Below are 25,698 nucleotides of genomic sequence, written 5' to 3' on the forward strand. Positions count from 1 at the left end.
AGAAAATGACAGACCCTTTTCGAGGATGGCCAGATCTATTTCTGAAAAGACATGATTACTAAGGTTAATTACCTTATTAGTATGTCTGGTACGGACGGGTGACCGATTATTACGTCTATACGGATGATACGAAAATTCCCTCAGATCTCGTCTCCCTCCTTCGGATCTAGTACTCAGATGATCCTGAGGCCTCTGACAGGTCACTCCTGAATGAGATCGATATTTCAGAGGGAGCCCGTTCCAATTGTTGGATCTGAGACTTCGGTTTACGCCATAAGTACACTGTCTAATTTTCATAGTCACGTCGATCACGGTTTAATTTATTCAACTGTGTAGATTGTACTTTCTTTACCACTGCCTCCAAAGTTTTGTCGAGCTGACCATGGAACACCTCACACTTTTCCGCAGTGCCAATCAATTTCAACTCCTCCTCCATTTTTTTGATATTACCATCCAATTGTGAAATCACACTGTCATTATGTTCAATTAGGAGCTGCATTAATATCTGTGAACAGCCACTGCATGCGTCCTCCCACCGGGACACAAATGTGCTATCCTCAACCGGAAATGTGGGGATGACCCTCACCCGGAGCCCTCGTGGTATCATTTTCCTATTCATATACTTGTCTAGGAACGTACGGTTCCACCACAATTTAGTCCGTTTGATGACCATCTGTTGTAAGGTTGTGGTAAGACCTTCCCATCTCCCATCGCAGGACGACTGCACATTAGCTCCATCACCCCCAAATACTTGGTCAATATGCGACAGCCAGTTTTTCTCCCTGGCTTGAAAATCCATGTCAAATATGTAACCTGTGCGAAACACAGCAAAGATTATCATCAAAGATATATGACAAAAGAACATGGTAAAGTATACAATCACCACTTAATAAGTCACCATGTAAATATCGGATTACTGTAGCCTATCATCAATTACTACATAGATATTGAAAAAAACGATGATCAAAAGGCAATAGTTCTATAATAAAAACCAAAATTTTATTAGTACAAACATTATTAAAAGGCATATATTGCCAATCATTGGGGAGACAGAACCACCAACAAACAACACACCAACACCGGTGTTGACGCACAGCGTCCAAGCATATCACATTATAGGTTGCACTACCTGGCGATGTATCATAACATACCCTGGCAATAGGCAGATTTCTGCCCTATACGCCACTACATAGGGTGATAGAAATCCCTCCCAATACCAACCCCCATACGGCCCATATTCAGCCAATGTAAAAGGACAGGGAACACTGCACTCAATAGGCCCCTTGAAAAAGGAGTCCGAAACGCGCGTCGGGGCAGACGCACGGTGTCCAGCAGCGGTGACTTCTCTCCTATACGGGTAATCCTTATGTCCTCCTTTTACATTGGCTGAATATGGGCCGTATGGGGGTTGGTATTGGGAGGGATTTCTATCACCCTATGTAGTGGCGTATAGGGCAGAAATCTGCCTATTGCCAGGGTATGTTATGATACATCGCCAGGTAGTGCAACCTATAATGTGATATGCTTGGACGCTGTGCGTCAACACCGGTGTTGGTGTGTTGTTTGTTGGTGGTTCTGTCTCCCCAATGATTGGCAATATATGCCTTTTAATAATGTTTGTACTAATAAAATTTTGGTTTTTATTATAGAACTATTGCCTTTTGATCATCGTTTTTTTCAATATCTATGTAGTAATTGATGATAGGCTACAGTAATCCGATATTTACATGGTGACTTATTAAGTGGTGATTGAATACTTTACCATGTTCTTTTGTCATATATCTTTGATGATAATCTTTGCTGTGTTTCGCACAGGTTACATATTTGACATGGATTTTCAAGCCAGGGAGAAAAACTGGCTGTCGCATATTGACCAAGTATTTGGGGGTGATGGAGCTAATGTGCAGTCGTCCTGCGATGGGAGATGGGAAGGTCTTACCACAACCTTACAACAGATGGTCATCAAACGGACTAAATTGTGGTGGAACCGTACGTTCCTAGACAAGTATATGAATAGGAAAATGATACCACGAGGGCTCCGGGTGAGGGTCATCCCCACATTTCCGGTTGAGGATAGCACATTTGTGTCCCGGTGGGAGGACGCATGCAGTGGCTGTTCACAGATATTAATGCAGCTCCTAATTGAACATAATGACAGTGTGATTTCACAATTGGATGGTAATATCAAAAAAATGGAGGAGGAGTTGAAATTGATTGGCACTGCGGAAAAGTGTGAGGTGTTCCATGGTCAGCTCGACAAAACTTTGGAGGCAGTGGTAAAGAAAGTACAATCTACACAGTTGAATAAATTAAACCGTGATCGACGTGACTATGAAAATGAGACAGTGTACTTATGGCGTAAACCGAAGTCTCAGATCCAACAATTGGAACGGGCTCCCTCTGAAATATCGATCTCATCCAGGAGTGACCTGTCAGAGGCCTCAGGATCATCTATGAGTACTAGATCCGAAGGAGGGAGACGAGATCTGAGGGAATTTTCGTATCATCCGTATAGACGTAATAATCGGTCACCCGTCCGTACCAGACATACTAATAAGGTAATTAACCTTAGTAATCATGTCTTTTCAGAAATAGATCTGGCCATCCTCGAAAAGGGTCTGTCATTTTCTCCTGCCGCGTCATTTGATGCGTTTTTGGCCGTCAAAGATTTAAATTTGTTTGCCCGCTCTTTGATTTTTAAAAAACATTTTTTTGATGGCAACCTCTCTGAACTTTTTCCAACAGAGGAAGAACAAATAGCCTTGCGTGCATTGGAGGAGTTATCCATCGAGCAGAGTACTCCGGTAGGAGGTAAAATTCCACCTACGATACGGCCTAAATCCAAAAAATTCCCTCCTCTGGCAACATGTCCCAATGTGGATTTGTTTGTACAGATTGTATCTAGGGAGTTTAGGGAGATCCCGCGGTATGTCTACAGGGATAATCTTACAAGGGAAGAAAGGGGGCGTCTGCGCGTCCTACAGGATTTTACGGATGTGGTATACAAACCAGCGGATAAGGGGGGTAACGTGGTTGTTTGGCCTAAGAAATTGTATGAGAGAGAGGCTTATCGCCAACTCAATAATAACATCTGTTATAAAAAACTGACATTCAACCCGTTATCCTCCTTTACCACACAGCCCCATCTGATTATTAATCAGGCCACGGAAGATGGAGTTATTACGAAGGGATTGGCAACAGCTCTAATGGTATCTGAGCCCACGATTCCAACATTCTATTTGTTGCCTAAAATCCATAAGGACGCGCAGACTCCCCCTGGACGCCCGATTATCTCTGGTAGGGGCAATTATTTAGAACCGGTGAATCGGTGGATTGACTCCAAACTACAGCCGCTAGTTGAGGGGTTGCCATCCTTTTTGAAGGACACAGGAGATCTATTAAAGCGGGTGGATGGCCTACAACTGGAAGAGGATATGATGTTCGTAACGGGGGACGTTGAGTCCCTCTATACGAGCATCAGGCATGAGGATGGTATTAGGGCTACCAGTGTATTCCTAAGTATGTCGAGTTTACCTAGGGACATTCAGAAGTTGGTTATAGAGCTTCTCAGGTTTACATTAACCCATAACTTTTTCTTCTTTAAGGGGTCTTTCTTCCTGCAGCTCCAGGGAACAGCTATGGGGGCTTCTTTTGCCCCTGCGTATGCTAACCTGTTCCTGGGGCTGTGGGAGAGAGACCTCTCCCTGCCAGATCAGTCGTCGCCGATGTGCCGTGTCCTGTCTTGGACGCGGTACATCGACGACATATTGCTGATCTGGCAGGGGTCACAAGATGACCTGGAGATTTTCATGGCATCTTTGAATAGAAATGATTTAAATATTTATATTACGTATAAATACAATCAGAGGACCATTGAGTTCTTGGATGTATTGTTACGTAAGGACGAAAAGGGAGAAGTACAGACTAATATTTTCCGCAAGCCAACCTCTATAAACATGCTGTTGCATGCGTCATCATCCCACCCGGGACACATGATACAATCAGTTCCCATGGGGCAATTCTTGCGCCTCCGGAGATTATGTTCGGTGGATGAGGAGTTTGCCATCCAGGCTGAAGATCTGAAATTACGTTTGCGTGAACGGGGGTATAGTAATCGCATGATAAAGAAAGCCTTTAATAGGGCGAAACATGCGTCAAGAAACACCTTACTATATGGCCCAAAGGACTTAAAAAAAGATCAAAATATGGTCAGATTTGTGACTAATTATCATTCGCAGTTTGCTCGCATGAGGAGCATTATGGACAAATCATGGCATATATTGAGGGCGGACCCAGTGATTGCCAAATTTTTACCACCAAGGGCAGCCATAACGGCTAGGAGATCAAAAAATCTGCGCGATCACTTGGTATCCAGCCATTATAGTGCCGAATCCCACGGTACTTTTTTGGATCAGATGCCGAGAAGACAAGGATGTTCCTCATGTGGCCGCTGTGTGGCTTGTGCAAATATAGAAACGAGTAATGACTTTGAGAACCAGGATTGCTCCCGTTCTTTTAAGATCAAAAAATGGATAACTTGCACGAGCCGGTATGTTGTGTACTATGGAATTTGCCCATGCCGAAAAATTTATATCGGTATGACTAGTAGGCAATTGAAAGTACGTGTCAGAGAGCACGTGTTGGGCATAGCGGCTGCTGCAACTGTGAGTGATATACAGTTATTAACCCTTGTCAGGCTGCATAATTTTACAACCTTAACAGGCTGCATAGGTACAATTGTACCTTCACATATACCTCCACTGTGGGAAGACTTTACTTGGTTTCAGAAACTAAAGTTCATTCAGCTACAAATGTTATGCTGATATCTATTGTTCAGTGTTGTTACTGGTCACTTATGTTGCTGTCAATTAAGTTAATTCAAACTGGGAGTGGCTTCTACTTGTCTTCCTGCCTCCCTCCTCTCATTAGCCATTTTGCTGTTCATCTCATTGCTGTGAGCACACATTTCTAGGCTTGTGAAGTCTTCAATTTCTTGGAAACGAAGGTAGGAAAGTCTCACAGCATCTAACAGCCAGTTATACCTTTATTCTCATTATGTGGGGACAGAACAGTCAAATTGTCTTTCAGCCTGGACTTGGCTTACATATATTTTGTATGAAACTTATCACTATAGGTATAATTTTTATACGAAAAATGGATAATAATTAGTATCTACATATTGTTTTACGATGTTTTATTTATATTCAGCACAAAATACGAAGCCAAAATTCATCTAGCAAGTCATCATGAGTGATAGTAATGCTGGATCTAGTTTCCGCCATAATCCAAGAAAACGTGTTTGCAGGTTAGTATAATTTTGTGAAAAGCCAATAATGTAGTATTTCGGAAAATTATTTATTTTACATTTTTTCATATTTACAGATTTACGTCTGACGAAATAATGCGAATGCTAGAAGAATCTGATTCTGAGCATGAGGATGAACCATATGTTCCATCTGATGATGAAAACTATGTACCACAAGTGGATGTTACTGAAGAAGATTCAGACATTGAACAAGAAATGGTCATAGAGCATGAAAATGAATACGAATCAGACGAAAGTGTTGAGGATGATTCTGTGCCTCAAAGTGCAGGCGACATTTGGACTGCTAAGGATGAAACTCAATGGTGCAGTAATCCACTGCCAAATGCACAAACAAAATCTCGTAATGTCCTACGACAAAGAGGTGGCCCTGCAGCAATCAGCAACCTATATACAGCAAAAGAGCTATTCAAGTCCATCATGACTCCCGAGATGTGTGACATCATATTACGGGAAACGAATCGAAAGGCCAAGAGAGTTTGTGATGCTTACAACAACGAACTGGTACAACGTTTTCCTGATTCTTCCAAACGGCCACCACAAAAAACATTCAAGCAATTTACTGAAACTGAACTTCATGCATTTTTGGGCATACTGATTGCTGCTGGTGTGCACAGAGCCAACAAAGAGAATCTGGAGGAAATGTGGAATGTTGCTGCTCTGCCTCTTATACGTGCAGCCATGTCTCGTGACCGCTTCAAGATGATACTCAGATTTATCAGGTTTGACAACGAAAATACACGTGCAGAACGTGTGCAAACAGATAAAGCTGCACCAATACGGGACATCTGGACAATGCTGAACAGTAATCTGGAGAGAGCCTACAAGCCATATCATTGTATCACCGTCGACGAGCAATTATTTCCATTTAGAGGTCATACTAAATTTACCCAGTATATACCTTCAAAACCAGCTAAATATGGCATAAAGATTTTCTGGGCTTGTGACTCATCAAATGCCTACCCTTTACAAGGTCAGCTCTACACTGGGAAACCAACTGATGGTCCTCGACAAGTAAACATTGGAGAACGAACAGTATTGGACCTAGTGAGCTCGTATAAAGGCTCTGGAAGAAATGTCACCACCGATAACTTCTTTACAACCATGGAACTAGCTAAGGTATTGAACTCCTGGAACATGACACTAGTTGGTACAGTGAGAAAAAACAAAAGGTTCCTACCTAACAACATGCAGCCTGCCAAAGAAAGGCCTGTATACTCGACAAATTTTGCCTACAATCATGATGCAACAGTCTGTTCATATGTACCAAAGAAGAACAAATCAGTCGTGCTTCTATCATCTATGCACATGACGGGAGAAGTTGAAGAGACACTAGCAGCCAAGCCAGAGATAATAAAATACTACAACATAACAAAAGGTGGCGTTGATGTTATGGATAAAATGTTGGGAGAGTACACTGTGAAACGACGAACATCACGTTGGACTTTGGCATTTTTCTACAATATGATTGATGTCAGTGGGTTAGCATCCTACATCATCTACAGAGAACACAATCCAAGCTTCAGGGCAAAGGATCAACGAAGAAAGTTCCTGAAAGATCTCGCAAATCAGCTGTGTATGATTGCAATTGAAGATCGTAGTACAAACAAAATGATAATGAGAAACCATTTTCTTCGAGGTGCAGTAGAAATGGTGCTTGGACGATGCATTGTGGTAGCATCGCAGCCAGCAGCTGGCCCCAAAATACCTCATGGTAGTCGTGGACCCTCCCCTGTTGTTCGTAGTTGCTATGTCTGCAGAGACCTGAGGCGAAAACAACGCAAGACTAGAAAGTCTTGTGTGGTTTGTGTGAAACCCATTTGCGATGAACACTCTGTAGCAAAGCCAACATGCATTACTTGCAAAGAAAATCAATAAAAAAAAGTTTCTTACATTTTCTTTTATAATGTAAATGAACAGTTTTTTACTTGTTTATAATAGTTAAATAGCATTATCATTAAAAAAAAAATTATGCTTTTTCCCTTGCATTATCTTCATTCAAAATATATGAGGTACATTTGTACCTATGCAGCTTGTTATGGATGCAAAAAGATCTCGACCCCTTATCTCGGAAGCGGGTGGAGATATTTTATTGAAATTTGGCCAATATATTCTGGACCAAAAATGTAGAGATGTCACGAAATTTCAGCCCTCTACGTCTTTTCAAAAAAAAGTTATTGCAATTTTAAAACGGAATAGTTACAATTGTACCTATTCAGCCGGATAAGGGTTAAAAACAATTCCTCGTCATTTTAAACAGCATCACAACTGTGATGGGGCCCTATTTAGGGTCCGTGGCATTGATATGCTTGATGCTGGGATTCGGGGTGGTAATCTGACCAAGAGACTAGCCCAGTTGGAGTCCAGGTGGATATGGACCTTGGGTACCCTACATCTATCTGGACTGAACGAAAATATCAGCTATGCCCCTTTCTTATAATGCTTACCCATCTCTTGTCGTTTGTCGTTTGCCGGTGACATGCATCGCACCATCACTATGTGTTTCTTAACTATGTTTTTATACTTTTTAGATGCTATTTGTTGTTCCGTGTTATGTGTGCACAATCAGCATATGAAACGGTTGCAGCAGGAAAAGGATACCAATTATCGATGTAATGATGACAAGAAAACAAATTACGGACTTGTTTATTGGAGACTCGAAACTCACCCAAAGTGTTACCACCTATGTATTTATTAATTGTAATGTAATTGTATTTTTTATAGTGTGGGCGGGTTGGAGTGGGTGCTATGTCCCTATTAGTATGTTATTACTACTGTCATCATATCTGGTATAATTTGGAAACGCTATATTCTGTTGTTTATTGTGATCATATGCTATATGTGGGCGCAGTGTCATTTTGCTCTCTCCTGTTGTCCTACCCCTGCACGCGCGCGTTGCCGGCTCCTGGCCACTCCTGCCTGCTTCGGCGTCTGGTGATAGGGCGGGGGGTTTTCCCCGGCTCTGTCTGCCTTGTGACGCTGACGCTGGCTGGCGTCGCCGGTAGCTAGGCAACCTCGCGCGTCACTTCCGGGGTCGGACAGTTCACTTCCGGTCTGCGGCGTTCCACGCTGCATTCCGGGACTAGAAAAGGACAGGGAACACTGCACTCAATAGGCCCCTTGAAAAAGGAGTCCGAAACGCGCGTCGGGGCAGACGCACGGTGTCCAGCAGCGGTGACTTCTCTCCTATACGGGTAATCCTTATGTCCTCCTTTTACATTGGCTGAATATGGGCCGTATGGGGGTTGGTATTGGGAGGGATTTCTATCACCCTATGTAGTGGCGTATAGGGCAGAAATCTGCCAATTGCCAGGGTATGTTATGATACATCGCCAGGTAGTGCAACCTATAATGTGATATGCTTGGACGCTGTGCGTCAACACCGGTGTTGGTGTGTTGTTTGTTGGTGGTTCTGTCTCCCCAATGATTGGCAGTATATGCCTTTTAATAATGTTTGTACTAATAAAATTTTGGTTTTTATTATAGAACTATTGCCTTTTGATCATAGTTTTTTTCAATATCTATCTCACACATTGAGAAGCCTGCTCTAAGCTATGATGAGGAGTGTTTTTTCATCTGTGGATTGCTACCTGCTTATTATTGGTCCGCATCCTACACCGAGAAGAACAAGTACACACCCTCTCCCCCAGTGAAAACTATCTAAGAACACACTTGGACTTAACTAAAGTTAACTCATTAGCTGCCAAATACTTTGATTGCTAAAATCTCCACAACGGTGCAGCGAACTTAGAAAAAAAAATAAAGGTTTTATTCCACCTTGCAGCCACTATCACATTGGATGTTCAGTTCAACATGAAAAATTTGGGGAAAGGTCTTTAGTTTGCTGCATCTTCTCAGTGGCATGCGCCAGTGGCTGGAGTAATATTTCTGGTGCAGAAAATGCCAGCACTTATGATAAATTTGATAGGTGGACGTAGCTACTCTCCATCTCCTCCCCAGCTCCACCCATTTTGGCGGAGACGCTTCAAACTGGCTTGAAAATGTCAAAAAGTCAGGGTTTAAAAAAAAAAAAAAAAATTCTAGGGAAAACACTTTGGATAATTACACAGACATCACTTTAACCCCTTTACCCCCAAGGGTGGTTTGCACGTTAATGACCGGGCCAATTTTTACAATTCTGACCACTGTCCCTTTATGAGGTTATACAGGTCCTTCTCAAAAAATTAGCATATAGTGTTAAATTTCATTATTTACCATAATGTAATGATTACAATTAAACTTTCATATATTATAGATTCATTATCCACCAACTGAAATTTGTCAGGTCTTTTATTGTTTTAATACTGATGATTTTGGCATACAACTCCTGATAACCCAAAAACCTGTCTCAATAAATTAGCATATCAAGAAAAGGTTCTCTAAACGACCTATTACCCTAATCTTCTGAATCAACTAATTAACTCTAAACACATGCAAAAGATACCTGAGGCTTTTATAAACTCCCTGCCTGGTTCATTACTCAAAACCCCCATCATGGGTAAGACTAGCGACCTGACAGATGTCAAGAAGGCCATCATTGACACCCTCAAGCAAGAGGGTAAGACCCAGAAAGAAATTTCTCAACAAATAGGCTGTTCCCAGAGTGCTGTATCAAGGCACATCAATGGTAAGTCTGTTGGAAGGAAACAATGTGGCAGAAAACGCTGTACAACGAGAAGAGGAGACCGAACCCTGAGGAAGATTGAGGAGAAGGACCGATTCCAGACCTTGGGAAACCTGAGGAAGCAGTGGACTGAGTCTGGTGTGGAAACATCCAGAGCCACCGTGCACAGGCGTGTGCAGGAAATGGGCTACAGGTGCCGCATTCCCCAGGTAAAGCCACTTTTGAACCATAAACAGCGGCAGAGGCGCCTGACCTGGGCTACAGAGAAGCAGCACTGGACTGTTGCCAAGTGGTCCCAAGTACTTTTTTCTGATGAAAGCAAATTTTGCATGTCATTCGGAAATCAAGGTGCCAGAGTCTGGAGGAAGACTGGGGAGAAGGAAATGCCAAAATGCCTGAAGTCCAGTGTCAAGTACCCACAGTCAGTGATGGTGTGGGGTGCCATGTCAGCTGCTGGTGTTGGTCCACTGTGTTTCATCAAGGGCAGGGTCAATGCAGCTAGCTATCAGGAGATTTTGGAGCACTTCATGCTTCCATCGGCTGAAATGCTTTATGGAGATGAAGATTTCATTTTTCAGCCCGACCTGGCACCTGCTCACAGTGCCAAAACCACTGGTAAATGGTTTACTGACCATGGTATTACTGTGCTCAATTGGCCTGCCAACTCTCCTGACCTGAACCCCATAGAGAATCTGTGAGATATTGTGAAGAGAAAGTTGAGAGACGCAAGACCCAACACTCTGGATGAGCTTAAGGCCGCTATTGAAGCATCCTGGGCCTCCATAACATCTCAGCAGTGTCATAGGCTGATTGCCTCCATGCCACGCCGCATTGAAGCAGTCATTTCTGCCAAAGGATTCCCGACCAAGTATTGAGTGCATAACTGAACATTATTATTTGTTGGTTTTTTTGTTTTGTTATTAAAAAACACTTTTATTTGATTGGATGGGTGAAATATGCTAATTTATTGAGACAGGTTTTTTGGGTTATCAGGAGTTGTATGCCAAAATCATCAGTATTAAAACAATAAAAGACCTGACAAATTTCAGTTGGTGGATAATGAATCTATAATATATGAAAGTTTAATTGTAATCATTACATTATGGTAAATAATGAAATTTAACACTATATGCTAATTTTTTGAGAAGGACCTGTAACTCTGGAACGCTTCAATGGATCCTGGTGATTCTGACATTGTTTTCTCGTGACATATTGTACTTCATGACAATGGTAAAAATTCTTTGATAGTACCTGCGTTTATTTGTGAAAAAAACGGAAATTTGGCGAAAATTATGAAAATTTCGCAATTTTCCAACTTTGAATTTTTATGCAATTAAATCACAGAGATATGTCACACAAAATACTTAACCCCTTCCCGACCTTTGACGCCACGTAGGCGTCATGAAAGTCGGTGCCATTCCGACCCATGACGCCTATGCGGCGTCATGGAAAGATCGCGTCCCTGCAGATCGGGTGAAAGGGTTAACTCCCATTTCACCCGATCTGCAGGGACAGGGGGAGTGGTAGTTTAGCCCAGGGGGGGTGGCTTCACCCCCTCGTGGCTACGATCGCTCTGATTGGCTGTTGAAAGTGAAACTGCCAATCAGAGCGATTTGTAATATTTCACCCATTATAACGGGTGAAATATTACAATCCAGCCATGGCCGATGCTGAAATATCATCGGCCATGGCTGGAAATACTAGTGTGCCCCCACCCCACCCCTCCGATCGCCCCCCCACCCCCCCGATCTGGCCGGTACACTGCTCCGGCTCCCCTCCGTCCAGTGCTCCGCTCCCCCCGTGCTCGTGTCCGCTCCCCCAGTGCTCCAATCACCCCCCCGTGCTCCAATCACCCCCCCTGCGCTCCGATCCACCCCCCCCGTGCTCCGTTCCACCCCCCCGTGCTCCATTCCAGCCCCCCCGTGCTCCGTTCCACGCCCCCCGCGCTCCGTTCCACCCCTCCCGCGCTCCGATTCCCCCCCCCGTGCTCCGATCCCCCCCCCGTGGTCCCCCCCCCAACCCTATCATACTTACCGATCCAGCCGTGGTCCCGTCCGTCTTCTCCCGGGCGCCGCCATCTTCCAAAATGGCGGGCGCATGCGCAGTGCGCCCGCCGAATCTGCCGGCCGGCAGATTCGTTCCAAAGTGCATTTTGATCACTGAGATAGATTATACCTCAGTGATCAAAATAAAAAAAATAATAAATGACCCCCCCCCCTTTGTCACCCCCATAGGTAGGGACAATAAAAAAATAAAGAAATTTTTTTTTTTCCACTAATGTTAGAATAGGGTTAGGGTTAGGGGTAGGGTTAGGGGTAGGGGTAGGGTTAGGGGTAGGGGTAGGGTTAGGGTTAGGGTTAGGGTTAGGGCTAGGGTTAGGGTTAGGAATGTGCACACGTATTCTGGTCCTCTGCGGATTTTTCCGCTGCGGATTTGATAAATCCGCAGTGCTAAACCGCTGCGGATTTATGGCAGATTTACCGCGTTTTTTTCTGCGCATTTCACTGCGGTTTTACAATTGCGATTTTCTATTGGAGCAGTTGTAAAACCGCTGCGGAATCCGCACAAAGAAGTGACATGCTGCGGAATGTAAACCGCTGCGTTTCCGTGCAGTTTTTCCGCAGCATGTGTACAGCGATTTTTGTTTCCCATAGGTTTACATTGAACTGTACACTCATGGGAAACTGCTGCGGATCCGCAGCGTGTGCACATACCTTTAGAATTAGGCTATGTGCACACGGTGCGGATTTGGCTGCGGATTCGCAGCAGTATTCCATCAGGTTTACAGTACCATGTAAACATATGAAAAACCAAATCCGCTGTGCCCATGGTGCGGAAAATACCGCGCGGGAACGCTGCGTTGTATTTTCCGCAGCATGTCAATTCTTTGTGCGGATTCCGCAGCGTTTTACACCTGTTCCTCAATAGGAATCCGCAGGTGAAATCCGCACAAAAAACACTGGAAATCCGCGGAAAATCCGCAGGTAAAACACAGTGCCTTTTACCCGCCGATTTTTCAAAAATGGTGCGGAAATATCTCACACGAATCCGCAACGTGGGCACATAGCCTTAGGGTTAGGGTTGGAATTAGGGTTGTGGTTAGGGTTAGGGGTGTGTTGGGGTTAGTGTTGTGGTTAGGGGTGTGTTGGAGTTAGGGTTGTGATTAGCATTATGGCTACAGTTGGGATTAGGGTTAGGGGTGTGTTGGGGTTAGTGTTGTGATTAGGGTTATGGCTACAGTTGGGATTAGGGTTAGGGGTGTGTTGGGGTTAGTGTTGTGATTAGGGTTATGGCTACAGTTGGGATTAGAGTTAGGGGTGTGTTGGGGTTAGTGTTGGAGGTAGAATTGAGGGGTTACCACTGTTTAGGCACATCAGGGGTCTCCAAACGCAACATGGCGCCACCATTGATTCCAGCCAATCTCGTATTCAAAAAGTCAAATGGTGCTCCCTCACTTCCGAGCCCTGACGTGTGCCCAAACAGTGGTTTACCCCCACATATGGGGTACCAGCATACTCAGGAGAAACTGGACAACAACTTTTGGGGTCCAATTTCTCCTGTAACCCTTGGGAAAATAAAAAATTCTGGGCTAAATAATTATTTTTGAGGAAAGAAAAAGTATTTATTATTTTCACGGCTCTGCATTATAAACTTCTATGAAGCACTTGGGGGTTCAAAGTGCTCACCACACATCTAGATAAGTTCCTTTCAGGGTCTAGTTTCCAAAATGGGGTCACTTGTGGGGGGTTTCTACTGTTTAGGCACATCAGGGGCTCTGCAAACGCAACGTGACGCCCGCAGAGCATTCCATCAAAGTCTGCATTTCAAAACGTCACTACTTCAATTCCGAGCCCCGGCATGTGCCCAAACAGTAGTTTACCCCCACATATGGGGTATCACCGTACTCAGGAGAAACTGGACAACAACTTTTGGGGTCAAATTTCTCCTGTTACCCTTGGGAAAATTAAAAAATTCTGGGCTAAATAATTATTTTTGAGGAAAGAAAACGTATTTATTATTTTCACGGCTCTGCATTATAAACTTCTATGAAGCACTTGGGGGTTCAAAGTGCTCACCACACATCTAGATAAGTTCCTTTGGGGGTCTAGTTTCCAAAATGGGGTCACTTGTGGGGGGTTTCTACTGTTAAGCCACATCAGGGGCTCTGCAAACGCAACGTGACGCCCACAGAGCATTCCATCAAAGTCTGCATTTCAAAACGTCACTACTTCACTTCCGAGCCCCGGCATGTGCCCAAACAGTGATTTACCCCCACATATGGGGTATCACCGTACTCAGGAGAAACTGGACAACAACTTTTGGGGTCAAATTTCTCCTGTTACCCTTGGGAAAATAAAAAATTGCAGGCTAAAAGATCATTTTTGAGAAAATAATTTTTTTTTTTATTTTCATGGCTCTGCGTTATAAACTTCTGTGAAGCACTTGGGGGTTCAAAGTCCTCACCACACATCTAGATTAGTTCCTTTGGGGGTCTAGTTTCCAAAATGGTGTCATTTCTGGGGGATCTCCAATGTTTAAGCACACAGGGGCTCTCCAAACGTGACATGGTGTCCGCTAATGATTGGAGCTAATTTTCCATTTAAAAAGCCAAATGGCGTGCCATCCCTTCCGAGCCCTGCCGTGCGCCCAAACAGTGGTTTACCCCCACATATGGGGTATCAGCGTACTCAGGACAAACTGGACAACAATATTTGGGGTCCAATTTCTCCCATTATCCTTGGCAAAATAGGAAATTCCAGGCTAAAAAATCATTTTTGAGGAAAGAAAAATTATTTTTTATTTTCATGGCTCTGCGTTATAAACTTCTGTGAAGCACCTGGGGGTTTAAAGTGCTCAATATGCATCTAGATAAGTTCCTTGGGGGGTCTAGTTTCCAAAATGGGGTCACTTGTGGGGGAGCTCCAATGTTTAGGCACACAGGGGGCTCTCCAAACGCGACATGGTGTCCGCTAACAATTGGAGCTAATTTTCCATTCAAAAAGTCAAATGGCGCGCCTTCCCTTCCGAGCCCTGCCGTGTGCCCAAACAGTGGTTTACCCCCACATATGAGGTATCGGCGTACTCGGGAGAAATTGCCCAACAAATTTTATGATCCATTTTATCCTACTGCCCATGTGAAAATGAAAAAATTGAGGCGAAAATAATTTTTTTGTGAAAAAAAAGTACTTTTTCATTTTTACAGATCAATTTGTGAAGCACCTGAGGGTTTAAAGTGCTCACTAGGCAACTAAATAAGTTCCTTGGGGGGTCTAGTTTCCAAAATGGGGTCACTTGTGGGGGAGCGCCAATGTTTAGGCACACAGGAGCTATCCAAACGCGACATGGTGTCCGCTAACGATGGAAATAATTTTTCATTCAAAAAGTCAAATGGCGCTCCTTCCCTTCCGAGCCTTACCATGTGCCCAAACAGTGGTTTACCCCCACATGTGAGGTATTGGTGTACTCAGGAGAAATTGCCCAACACATTTTAGGATCCATTTTATCCTGTTGCCCATGTGAAAATGAAAAAATTGAGGCTAAAAGAATTTTTTTGTGAAAAAAAAGTACTTTTTCATTTTTACGGATCAATTTGTGAAGCACCTGGGGGTTCAAAGTGCTCACTATGCATCTAGATAAGTTCCTTGGGGCGTCTAGTTTCCAAAATGGGGTCATTTGTGGGGGAGCTCCAATTTTTAGGCACACGGGGGCTCTCCAAACGTGACATGGTGTCCGCTAAAGAGTGGAGCCAATTTTTGATTCAAAAAGTCAAATGGCGCTCCTTCCCTTCCAAGCCCTGCCGTGCGCCCAAACAGTGGTTTACCCCCACATATGAGGTATCAGCGTACTCAGGACAAATTGGACAACAACTTTCGTGGTTCAGTTTCTCCTTTTACCATTGGGAAAATAAAAAAATTGTTGCTAAAAGATAATTTTTGTGACTAAAAAGTTAAATGTTCATTTTTTCCTTCCATGTTGCTTCTGCTGCTGTGAAGCACCTGAAGGGTTAATAAACTTCTTGAATGTGGTTTTGAGTACCTTGAGGGGTGCAGTTTTTAGAATGGTGTCACTTTTGGGTATTTTCAGCCATATAGACCCCTCAAACTGACTTCAAATGTGAGGTGGTCCCTAAAAAAAATGGTTTTGTAAATTTCGTTGTAAAAATGACAAATCGCTGGTCAAATTTTAACCCTTATAACTTCCTAACAAAAAAAAATTTTGTTTCCAAAATTGTGCTGATGTAAAGTAAACATGTGGGAAATGTTATTTATTAACTATTTTGTGTCACATATCTCTCTGGTTTAACAGAATAAAAATTCAAAATGTGAAAATTGCGAAATTTTCAAAATTTTCGCCAAATTTCCGTGTTTATCACAAATAAATGCAGAATTTATTGACCTAAATTTACCACTAACATGAAGCCCAATATGTCACGAAAAAACAATCTCAGAACCGCTAGGATCCGTTGAAGCGTTCCTGAGTTATTACCTCATAAAGGGACACTGGTCAGAATTGCAAAAAACGGCAAGGTCTTTAAGGTCAAAATAGGCTGGGTCTTGAAGGGGTTAATAAGTAACATTTCCCACATGTCTACTTTACATCAGCAAAATTTTGGAACCAAAATTTTTTTTTGTTAGGGAGTTATAAGGGTTAAAAGTTGACCAGCAATTTCTCATTTCTACAACACCATTTTATTTTAGGGACCACATCTCATTTGAAGTCATTTTGAGGGGTCTATATGATAGAAAATACCCAAGTGTGACACCATTCTAAAAACTACACCCCTCAATGTGCTCAAAACCATATTCAAGAAGTTTATTAACCCTTCTGGTGCTTCACAGGATTTTTTTGAATGTTTACATAAAAATGAACATTTAACTTTTTTTCACAAAAAATTTAATTCAGCTCCAATTTGTTTTATTTTACCAAGGGTAACAGGAGAAAATGGACCCCAAACATTGTTGTACAATTTGTCCTGAGTATGCCAATACCCCACATGTGGGGGTAAACCACTGTTTGGGCGCATGGGAGAGCTCGGAAGCGAAGGAGTGCCATTTGACTTTTCAATGCAAAATTGACTGGAATTGAGATGGGACGCCATGTTTCGTTTGGAGAGCCCCTGATGTGGCTAAACATTGAAACCCCCTACAAGTGACACCATTTTGGAAAGTAGACCCCCTAAGGAACTTATCTAGAGGTGTGGTGAGCACTTTGACCCACCAAGTGCTTCACAGAAGTTTATAATGTAGAACCATAAAAATAAAAAATCATATTTTTTCACAAAAATTATCTTTTCGCCCCCAATTTTTTATTTTCCCAAGGGTAAGAGAAGAAATTGGACCCCAAAAGTTGTTGTACAATTTGTCCTGAGTACGCTGATAGCCCATATGTGGGGGTAAACCACTGTTTGGGCGGATGGGAGAGCTCGGAAGGGAAGGAGCGCCGTTTGACTTTTCAATGCAAAATTGACTGGAATTGAGATGGGACGCCATGTTGCGTTTGAAGAGCCACTGATGTGCCTAAACATTGAAACCCCCCACAAGTGACACCATTTTGGAAAGTAGACCCCCTAAGGAACTTATCTAGAGGTGTGGTGAGCACTTTGACCCACCAAGTGCTTCACAGAAGTTTATAATGCAGAGTCGTAAAAATAAAACAAAATTTTTTTCCCACAAAAATTATTTTTTTAGCCCCCAGTTTTGTATTTTCCTGAGGGTAACAGGAGAAATTGGACCCCAAAATTTGTTGCCCAATTTGTCCTGAGTGCGATGATACACCATATGTGGGGGAAACCACTGTTTGGGCACATGGGAGGGCTCAGAAGGGAAGGAGTGCCATTTGGAATGAGGACTTAGATGGAATGGTCTGCAGGTGTCACATTGCATTTGCAGAGCCCCTAATGTACCTAAACAGTAGAAACCCCCCACAAGTGACACCATTTTGGAAACTAGACCCCCTAAGGAACTCATCTAGATGTGTTGTGATAGCTTTGAACCCCTAAGTGTTTCACTACAGTTTGTAACGCAGAGCCGTGAAAATTAAAAAAAAAATCTTTCCCCCCAAAATTATTTTTTAGCCCCCAGTTTTGTATTTTCCCGAGGGTAAGAGGAGAAATTCTACCCCAAAAGTTGTTGTCCAATTTGTCCTGAGTACGCTGATACCCCGTATGTTGGGGGAAACCACCGTTTAAGCGCATGGCAGAGCTCGGAAGGGAAGGAGCGCCATTTGGAATGCAGACTTAGATGGAATGGTCTGCAGACGTCACATTGCGTTTACAGAACCCCTAATGTACCTAAACAGTAGAAACCCCCCACAAGTGACCCCATATTGGAAACTAGACCCCCCCAGGGAACTAATCTAGATGTGTTGTGAGAACTTTGAACCCCCAAGTGTTTCACTACAGTTTATAACGCAGAGCCGTGAAAATAAAAAATCTTTTTTTTTCCCACAAAAAATATGTTTTAGCCCCGAGTTTTGTATTTTCCCAAGGGTAACAGGAGAAATTGGACCCCAAAAGTTGTTGTCCTATTTGTCCTGAGTACGCTGATACCCCATATGTTGGGGTAAACCCGTTTGGGCACACGGGAGAGCTCGGAAGGGAAGAAGCACCGTTTTACTTTTTCAACGCAGAATTGGCTGGAATTGAGATCGGACGCCATGTCGCGTTTGGAGAGCCCCTGATGTGCCTAAACAGTGGAAACCCCACAATTATAACTGAAACCCTAATCCAAACACATCCCTAACCCTAATCTCAACAGTAACCCTAACCACACCTCTAACCCAGACACACCCCTAACCCTAATCCCAACCCTATTCCCAACCGTAAATGTAATCTAAACCCTAACTAACTTTAGCCCCAACCCAAACTGTAGCCCTAGCCCTAACGGGAAAATGGAAATAAATACATTTTTTTAATTTTTCCCTAACTAAGGGGGTGATGAAGGGGGGTTTGATTTACTTTTATAGCGGGTTTTTTAGCGGATTTTTATGATTGGCAGCCGTCACACACTGAAAGACGCTTTTTATTGCAAAAAATATTTTTTGCGTTACCACATTTTGAGAGCTATAATTTTTCTATATTTTGGTCCACAGAGTCATGTGAGGTCTTGTTTTTTGCGGGACGAGTTGACGTTTTTATTGGTAACATTTTCGGGCATGTGACAATTTTTGATCGCTTTTTATTCCGATTTTTGTGAGGCAGAATGACCAAAAACCAGCTATTCATGAATTTCTTTTGGGGGAGGCGTTTATACCGTTCCGCGTTTGGTAAAATTGATAAAGCAGTTTTATTCTTCGGGTCAGTACGATTACAGCGACACCTCATTTATATCATTTTTTTATGTTTTGGCGCTTTTATACGATAAAAACTATTTTTATAGAAAAAATAATTATTTTGGCATCGCTTTATTCTCAGGACTAGAACTTTTTTATTTTTTTGCTGATGATGCTGTATGGCGGCTCGTTTTTTGCGGGACAAGATGACGTTTTCAGCGGTACCATGGTTATTTATATCTGTCTTTTTGATCGCGTGTTATTCCACTTTTTGTTCGGCGGTATGATAATAAAGCGTTGTTTTTTGCCCCTTTTTTTTTTTTCTTACGGTGTTTACTGAAGGGGTTAACTAGTGGGCCAGTTTTATAGGTCGGGCCGTTACGGACGCGGCGATACTAAATATGTGTACTTTTATTGTTTGTTTTTTTTATTTAGATAAAGAAATGTATTTAAGGGAATAATATTTTTTTTTTTTTCATTATTTTGGAATATTTTTTTTTATTTTTTTTTTTTTTTACACATTTGAAATTTTTTTTTTTTTTACTTTTTTACTTTGTCCCAGGGGGGGACATCACAGATCAGTGATCTGACAGTGTGCACAGCACTCTGTCAGATCACTGATCTGACATGCAGCACTGCAGGCTTCACAGTGCCTGCTCTGAGCAGGCTCTGTGAAGCCACCTCCCTCCCTGCAGGACCCGGATCCGCGGCCATCTTGGATCCGGGGCTCGAGCAGGGAGGGAGGGAGGTAAGACCCTCGCAGCAACGCGATCACATCGTGTTGCTGCGGGGGGCTCAGGGAAGCCCGCAGGGAGCCCCCTCCCTGCGCGGTGCTTCCCTGCACCGCCGGCACATCGCGATCATCTTTGATCGCGGTGTGCCAGGGGTTAATGTGCCGGGGGCGGTCCGTGACCGCTCCTGGCACATAGTGCCGGATGTCAGCTGCGATAAGCAGCTGACACCCGGCCGCGATCGGCGGCGCTCCCCCCGTGAGCGCCGCCGATCGCGCTGGACGTACTATCCCGTCCATGGTCATAGGGGCCCACCCCACATGGACGGGATAGTACGTCCGATGTCAGAAAGGGGTTAAAGACAATGGGAGCGATTCACCCAATAGTTGAGCATTTATCCATAACTACATCATCATTGTGTCACCTAAACGTTTTGCATTCTCACAAGAAACTTATCAAAATATTCCATGTCATCGTGAACCCAGGGTAGAAAAGGAAACAAAAACAGCTTATTGGCTACAAAATAATTTTGTTGTAGACATTTATTTTTTCAGTTGCATAAGAATATAAATAGAATAAACATACATTATATTCACATAGGAACATTCAGTTCAAAGAAGAAACACCTCGTATTGCTAAACACTAGGAGGCTGCACGGAGAGAGGCCGGCACTGCAAGAGAATACAAGTCTAGAATATGCTTCTAAGTGTGTCCTACAGGCCGTTCCCTGTATGTCTGACATCAATGCCATGGGCAGCTCTGCTTTTTTTTTTTTTTTTTTTTTTACAGAGACAGATACTCGGACTTTGCTGGTCAAAGAATTTTATGTGGAATTTCTGTTAATGTGACTTACAGCAAACTGTAGACCACCCCAACAGATGACCTCCTCAAGGAGCTGTCCAATTCGTCAATCCAGCTGCTAAACCACACTATGTCCATGATGGGATCATCAATGGGTTGTACTTAGAACTCCCTTGGACTCCTGACCTAACCAAATAGTATTAACTTGCGGTGTCAGATTTATTCACATATTTTATACAATTTTTAAAAGGGATCCCATAAAATCTGGGCATCTCTACTTAAAAAAGTTAAGCTTGCGAGAGCAATTGCTCCAATAAATGATCCACTCATGGACTTCAGACCTATGTTCGTGGGAATGGTAGGAGATCCAACCATCAAGTCACCAGGAATCAGACACTGAGAAGCTGTTATGGTTGGCCAACTTCTTTAAGTGATTTTTTTTTTTTTAAGATCACATAAGTGGTTAAATGGGTTTTCTGAGCTGAAAAGTCAATAGCCAATGTTAGGGCTTAATCACACACAATATTTGGCCAGTATTTGGCATCAGTGTTTATTTGCCAAAACCAGGAGCGGAACTTACAGAGAAAAACTATAATTAAAAGACTGACACCTGTTGGTTTTGAAATGATGTTGGGATTACTGCTGCAAATCATCAATCGTCACAGAGAGCAAGTAAGCTAAAGTATAAGTAAAAAAATATTGAAATTTGTTTTATTCCACTGTGTTGTGTACTAAACAATATTTTTATCTTTTTAGGAAAAGCACGAAAGATGTGGGTGCACCCAATCCCTGCAGAGCGCACTGAGAAGAGGCACTTTTATGCGCTATACACAGATTTGAGGAGGTAAGTTAACCATATCTTAAGATAATATCCTAAGTAATCATATATAAACTAACCATTTTTTTCATGTCAAATGTTCTTACAGATTTCCAGACAAATTCGTATCTGACAAATTATACTGAGAGAAGCAGGCGAGACTTGTCGGCACCTGAGAAGTTATCCAGGTTGCACACATGCGGCCACGTGATAGGACACACATCCTGCAGATGCAGGGAAACCTTGACAGGGCGCACGGAATATTGCCGAATCGTGACTTTCTGTAGTCACATGGAGCGACTGAAGATTTTTCAGCCTGGAAAACCCTTTTAACTTTTATAAAAGGGTCTTCCCGATTCCTACGAGTGAGGTGGGTGGAGATCACTTCTTCTGACCTCCTAATGGTTGTGGCTTCAGATGTCATGGCACTGTACCAATGACACCACACTACCATAGAGCCTACCAGCCACTGCAACTTTTACAACCAATCAAATGCCCTTATGGACCATTTATTCCCATTTTTTATGCAATGTTAAATATACAAGGACTATTTTAGTGCCTTTTAGGTACCAGCAACACACAAGCTGAAGGTGCTGCATGAAGCAGGTATATACAGCAGGTATATACAGCAGGTATATACAGCAGGCATATACAGCAGCTACTTCACCACTTTGGCCAATAGTAATAGTAACAGTAACACAGATCTCTGCCTGGTAACAGAAGATACAAGATCTCTGGGCCTGTGATACGGCCCCACAGCAATTAGAATAAAAAAAAACTAACAAATTAGATGATTGATCAGTATGTGCTTTCTGCTTAGTTTCAGGATTAGTAAAAAAAAAAAAAAAAAAAAAACACCAAATGTTACTTGAATTAAAAAAAATATAGCAAATGCAAAAAATATCTACAAACACACATTTATGGGACAACACTTGACAGACAGTACAACTCTCCCTACATCTTTTTCTATATATATCACCATTAACAAAACTCGGTTTTAGAAGGGAATTTGTGAGTAGGACAGATCTACTAGGTGCTGAGCAGGGGCGGAAACCTAACGGGTGTGCCATGCAAATAGTGAAAATGACATCCAACCCACAAGGGGCCAGGCCAAGTAATAGATAATACCCTGCAGACTGGTCAACATATGACATGCCAGATTATAGAAATCCTCTCTTTTTCACACCAAAGGATACTTATTCTTTTGCAGCAACATATGGAAATAGAAGCCCTGAATTAATAGACAAATAACCATTAGATGTCAATGGCCAGTAAACAAATGTGTATATATCTTTTTTTTTTAATTAAAGGCCAAACATTGCTTTTTAGCCAAAATTGGAATTATTCTAAAATAAAAATGAAGCCAACGTTGAACATCTACTTCCTTTAGGGGCTAGCTAACAAAAAATATACAACCCAAGTATAACATTGGCCTTACAATAAATAGGCAGTACTGCTATAAATCAGGGGAACATGTCATGACCGGTAAGTCTCCTTACGCCGGCTTGAAACTCTCCATAAAGAGACACGTTCCCGCTAAGATCCCCTGTCAGAGGTTTCTCACCCACCTAAAACAATTTCCTGTTTTCTGATGAAGAGCTTGAAGAATTGGCTCCAGTGTATTTAAGTTACTTGTAGAGGTAAAATTCTCTAGTGACATATAAAAGTCTAAATGTTCCCTGCACCTGGAAAATACCATCATAGCAGCAAAACTATACGACCTGGTCATCATAAAATACTGTTATGTTGCGTCTATTCACAGTCGTAATGGAATAACTAATCAGCGTTTAATAGGACGATACACATGTGAAGGTAGAAGAGCGACCACATGACATGAGTGTGACGCCAACGTTCTACAGAGGTAGGAACAACATATTCGAGGCAACAACTAAGCCATATATGTAGCTAGCAATACCTGTGCAAGTCTGTGAAGGGGGCACTTAGTTGTCAGTAGACTCCATGTCCCACCCAATCACCTCAAGACAAAATTTTTGGGGCACCATCAACGTGAAAACTTTAAATGTCATTTAAGCAATTATCTGCTGGCTGTAAACAACAAATTTTTGTGATCATTGTTGGTGCGATGTAAATTCTCCATCAACTCGGACATCTACAGTTGAGTCAAGTAAGGATCCAATTGTTGATATGTTACCTGTCCAAACGACTTGGTGATGAGCAGAGCCAGATGGACTAAAGGCCACTTTTCCTTTACATTTTATCCCATTATGTACTGATCCAAACTAAATGTTCATGTAGAAATCATGGCAATAGCAGTCTGAAAGCCACCTAAGATATATGGTTAATTTAAAAGGGTGTTTTAAAGAGCATAGACTGATAAAGGAGTAAGAAATACTCCCCCTCGCTGATCATCTTCAGCTCCTTTTCTGACTATAACCCAGTTCTCTGGCAGTCTCTTCTTCCCAATTCCACCTCGACACGGCAGAAAATTTCACTTAGCCAGTCAACGATTGAGGACGGTCACTACCGTGGCCAGTGGTAGGAAGAACGGACATTTCAGTATGTCGAGAGAAACCAGAAAGTAGAGACCAAAAGGGACTGGGTGGATATGAGAACATCAGCTGAAGGGGATCATTTTGCAGTGTTAATTGTTTTATTTTTTTTAATTACTCTGAGCAGTTTTAAAATTACTTTTTATCCCCCTCATAACTCCTTTAACTCTTCAGCTGGCATTGCCTGCAAAATGTGATAACTAAGACAATGCTGTAGAACTAAAGGTAGTTCTGTGTAAGATCCATCTACACATTATGGTATTGGAAGTATGAGTGGTATCAGCTCTGTCACATCTGTACAAACCACAGATAGGGGTGATCGGCTACTCTTCCAGCGCCTCTTCTGCATGGGGGGGGGGGGGGTGAGATGGCGGTACGGACATTGAGGCCATTGGTTTCTCCCCAGGGCTTATGAATCTCTGGCAGATTTCATGCACGTATCCCAATTATTAGATTTGGACATGTGCATGATATCAGACAAGTGACCCACAACATGACACATCGGCAGAGCCTTCCACCTCCCAATGGAGAGGCTCTAGATATCTCCGTTAATTTTGCATTTCATTACCAGCCTGTGCCAACATGGAGCCTTAACATGTCAGTGAACTAGAAACGTCCACATCTTCCACAATGGCAGAATATATGCCATTTGGTCAACCTAGGAGACATCCCATATGTATAACCCTTTCCCTGCTGTAGCAATAACCACCTCCACCCTATAATCTCCTACGGAGGTGAGCACATAACTACAGGACAGATCCTAAAGCAACTGCGTATTTTACCTTCCGCTACGTAAACTGAAGCCTAAGAAACTTAATCAGCACAAATACAAGGAAAAAAAAGACAAATGCAATGAGAACATAAAAGAATGCAAGCAATCCAGGAAAATCAAAACCTGGACAAAACCTGAAAAACAACATAGTGGTTCTCCAAAAGAACATACCATAGTGGTATTACTTATACAGTACAAGAAGCAAAGTTATAACATCAGCTTCACCTTGGTTTATGCATTTCACAATAAATTTCTTTGATGAATAAATGTAAAATGATAAATGTCTGAAAAAAATATCAAGTGCTCAAAAAAATATCAGACGATGGTAGGGCATTACCTGGAACATTGCAGGTTGTGCCGCATATAGAGTTAATCCATAATTTGCCAACACGGCTATGTTCACATTATATTGCGCTACAGCCTCACTCGTCAACACCATCAGATATGACCGGAGTAATGGCGCAGTATGCAGAGTTATTCTTCCCATCACTCCGACTGAAACAACCTGGGGATCATGACGGATCCCATGTAAAAAGTGTACAGGGTCTTTAGGACACCCCTGGTATTGACCATATGTGGCGCTCCTTATAAATAAAAGCCATACTGCAAAACATCCAACACCCCCCCCCCCCCCCCAAAAAAAAAAAAAAAAAAAAGTCATAGCACATATGAGGTTTTAATAGCTTGAGAGTATAGGTGTGAATACCTCTGTACATATGGGAACCATTGGAACATGGCACAAGAGGTTTCTCATTAATCCAGTGTATGAGATCTGAGACAAATGGAGGTAGAGCAAGGCTGCTTACACTTGTAGCTTGGGAGGTTGTACTTTGGCCTCATATGCATGTGC

General features: G+C 42.6%; 1 protein-coding gene across 1 annotated transcript in view; it reads right to left on the reverse strand.

The window, feature by feature from the left end:
• CDS2 (CDP-diacylglycerol synthase 2) overlaps nucleotides 1–25,698 on the reverse strand; it is a 120,953-nt gene that overhangs the window by 3,281 nt on the left and 91,974 nt on the right. The window lies entirely within an intron of this gene.

This window comes from Ranitomeya imitator, chromosome 4, assembly GCF_032444005.1.
Source record: "Ranitomeya imitator isolate aRanImi1 chromosome 4, aRanImi1.pri, whole genome shotgun sequence".
Lineage (NCBI taxonomy): Eukaryota > Metazoa > Chordata > Amphibia > Anura > Dendrobatidae > Ranitomeya > Ranitomeya imitator.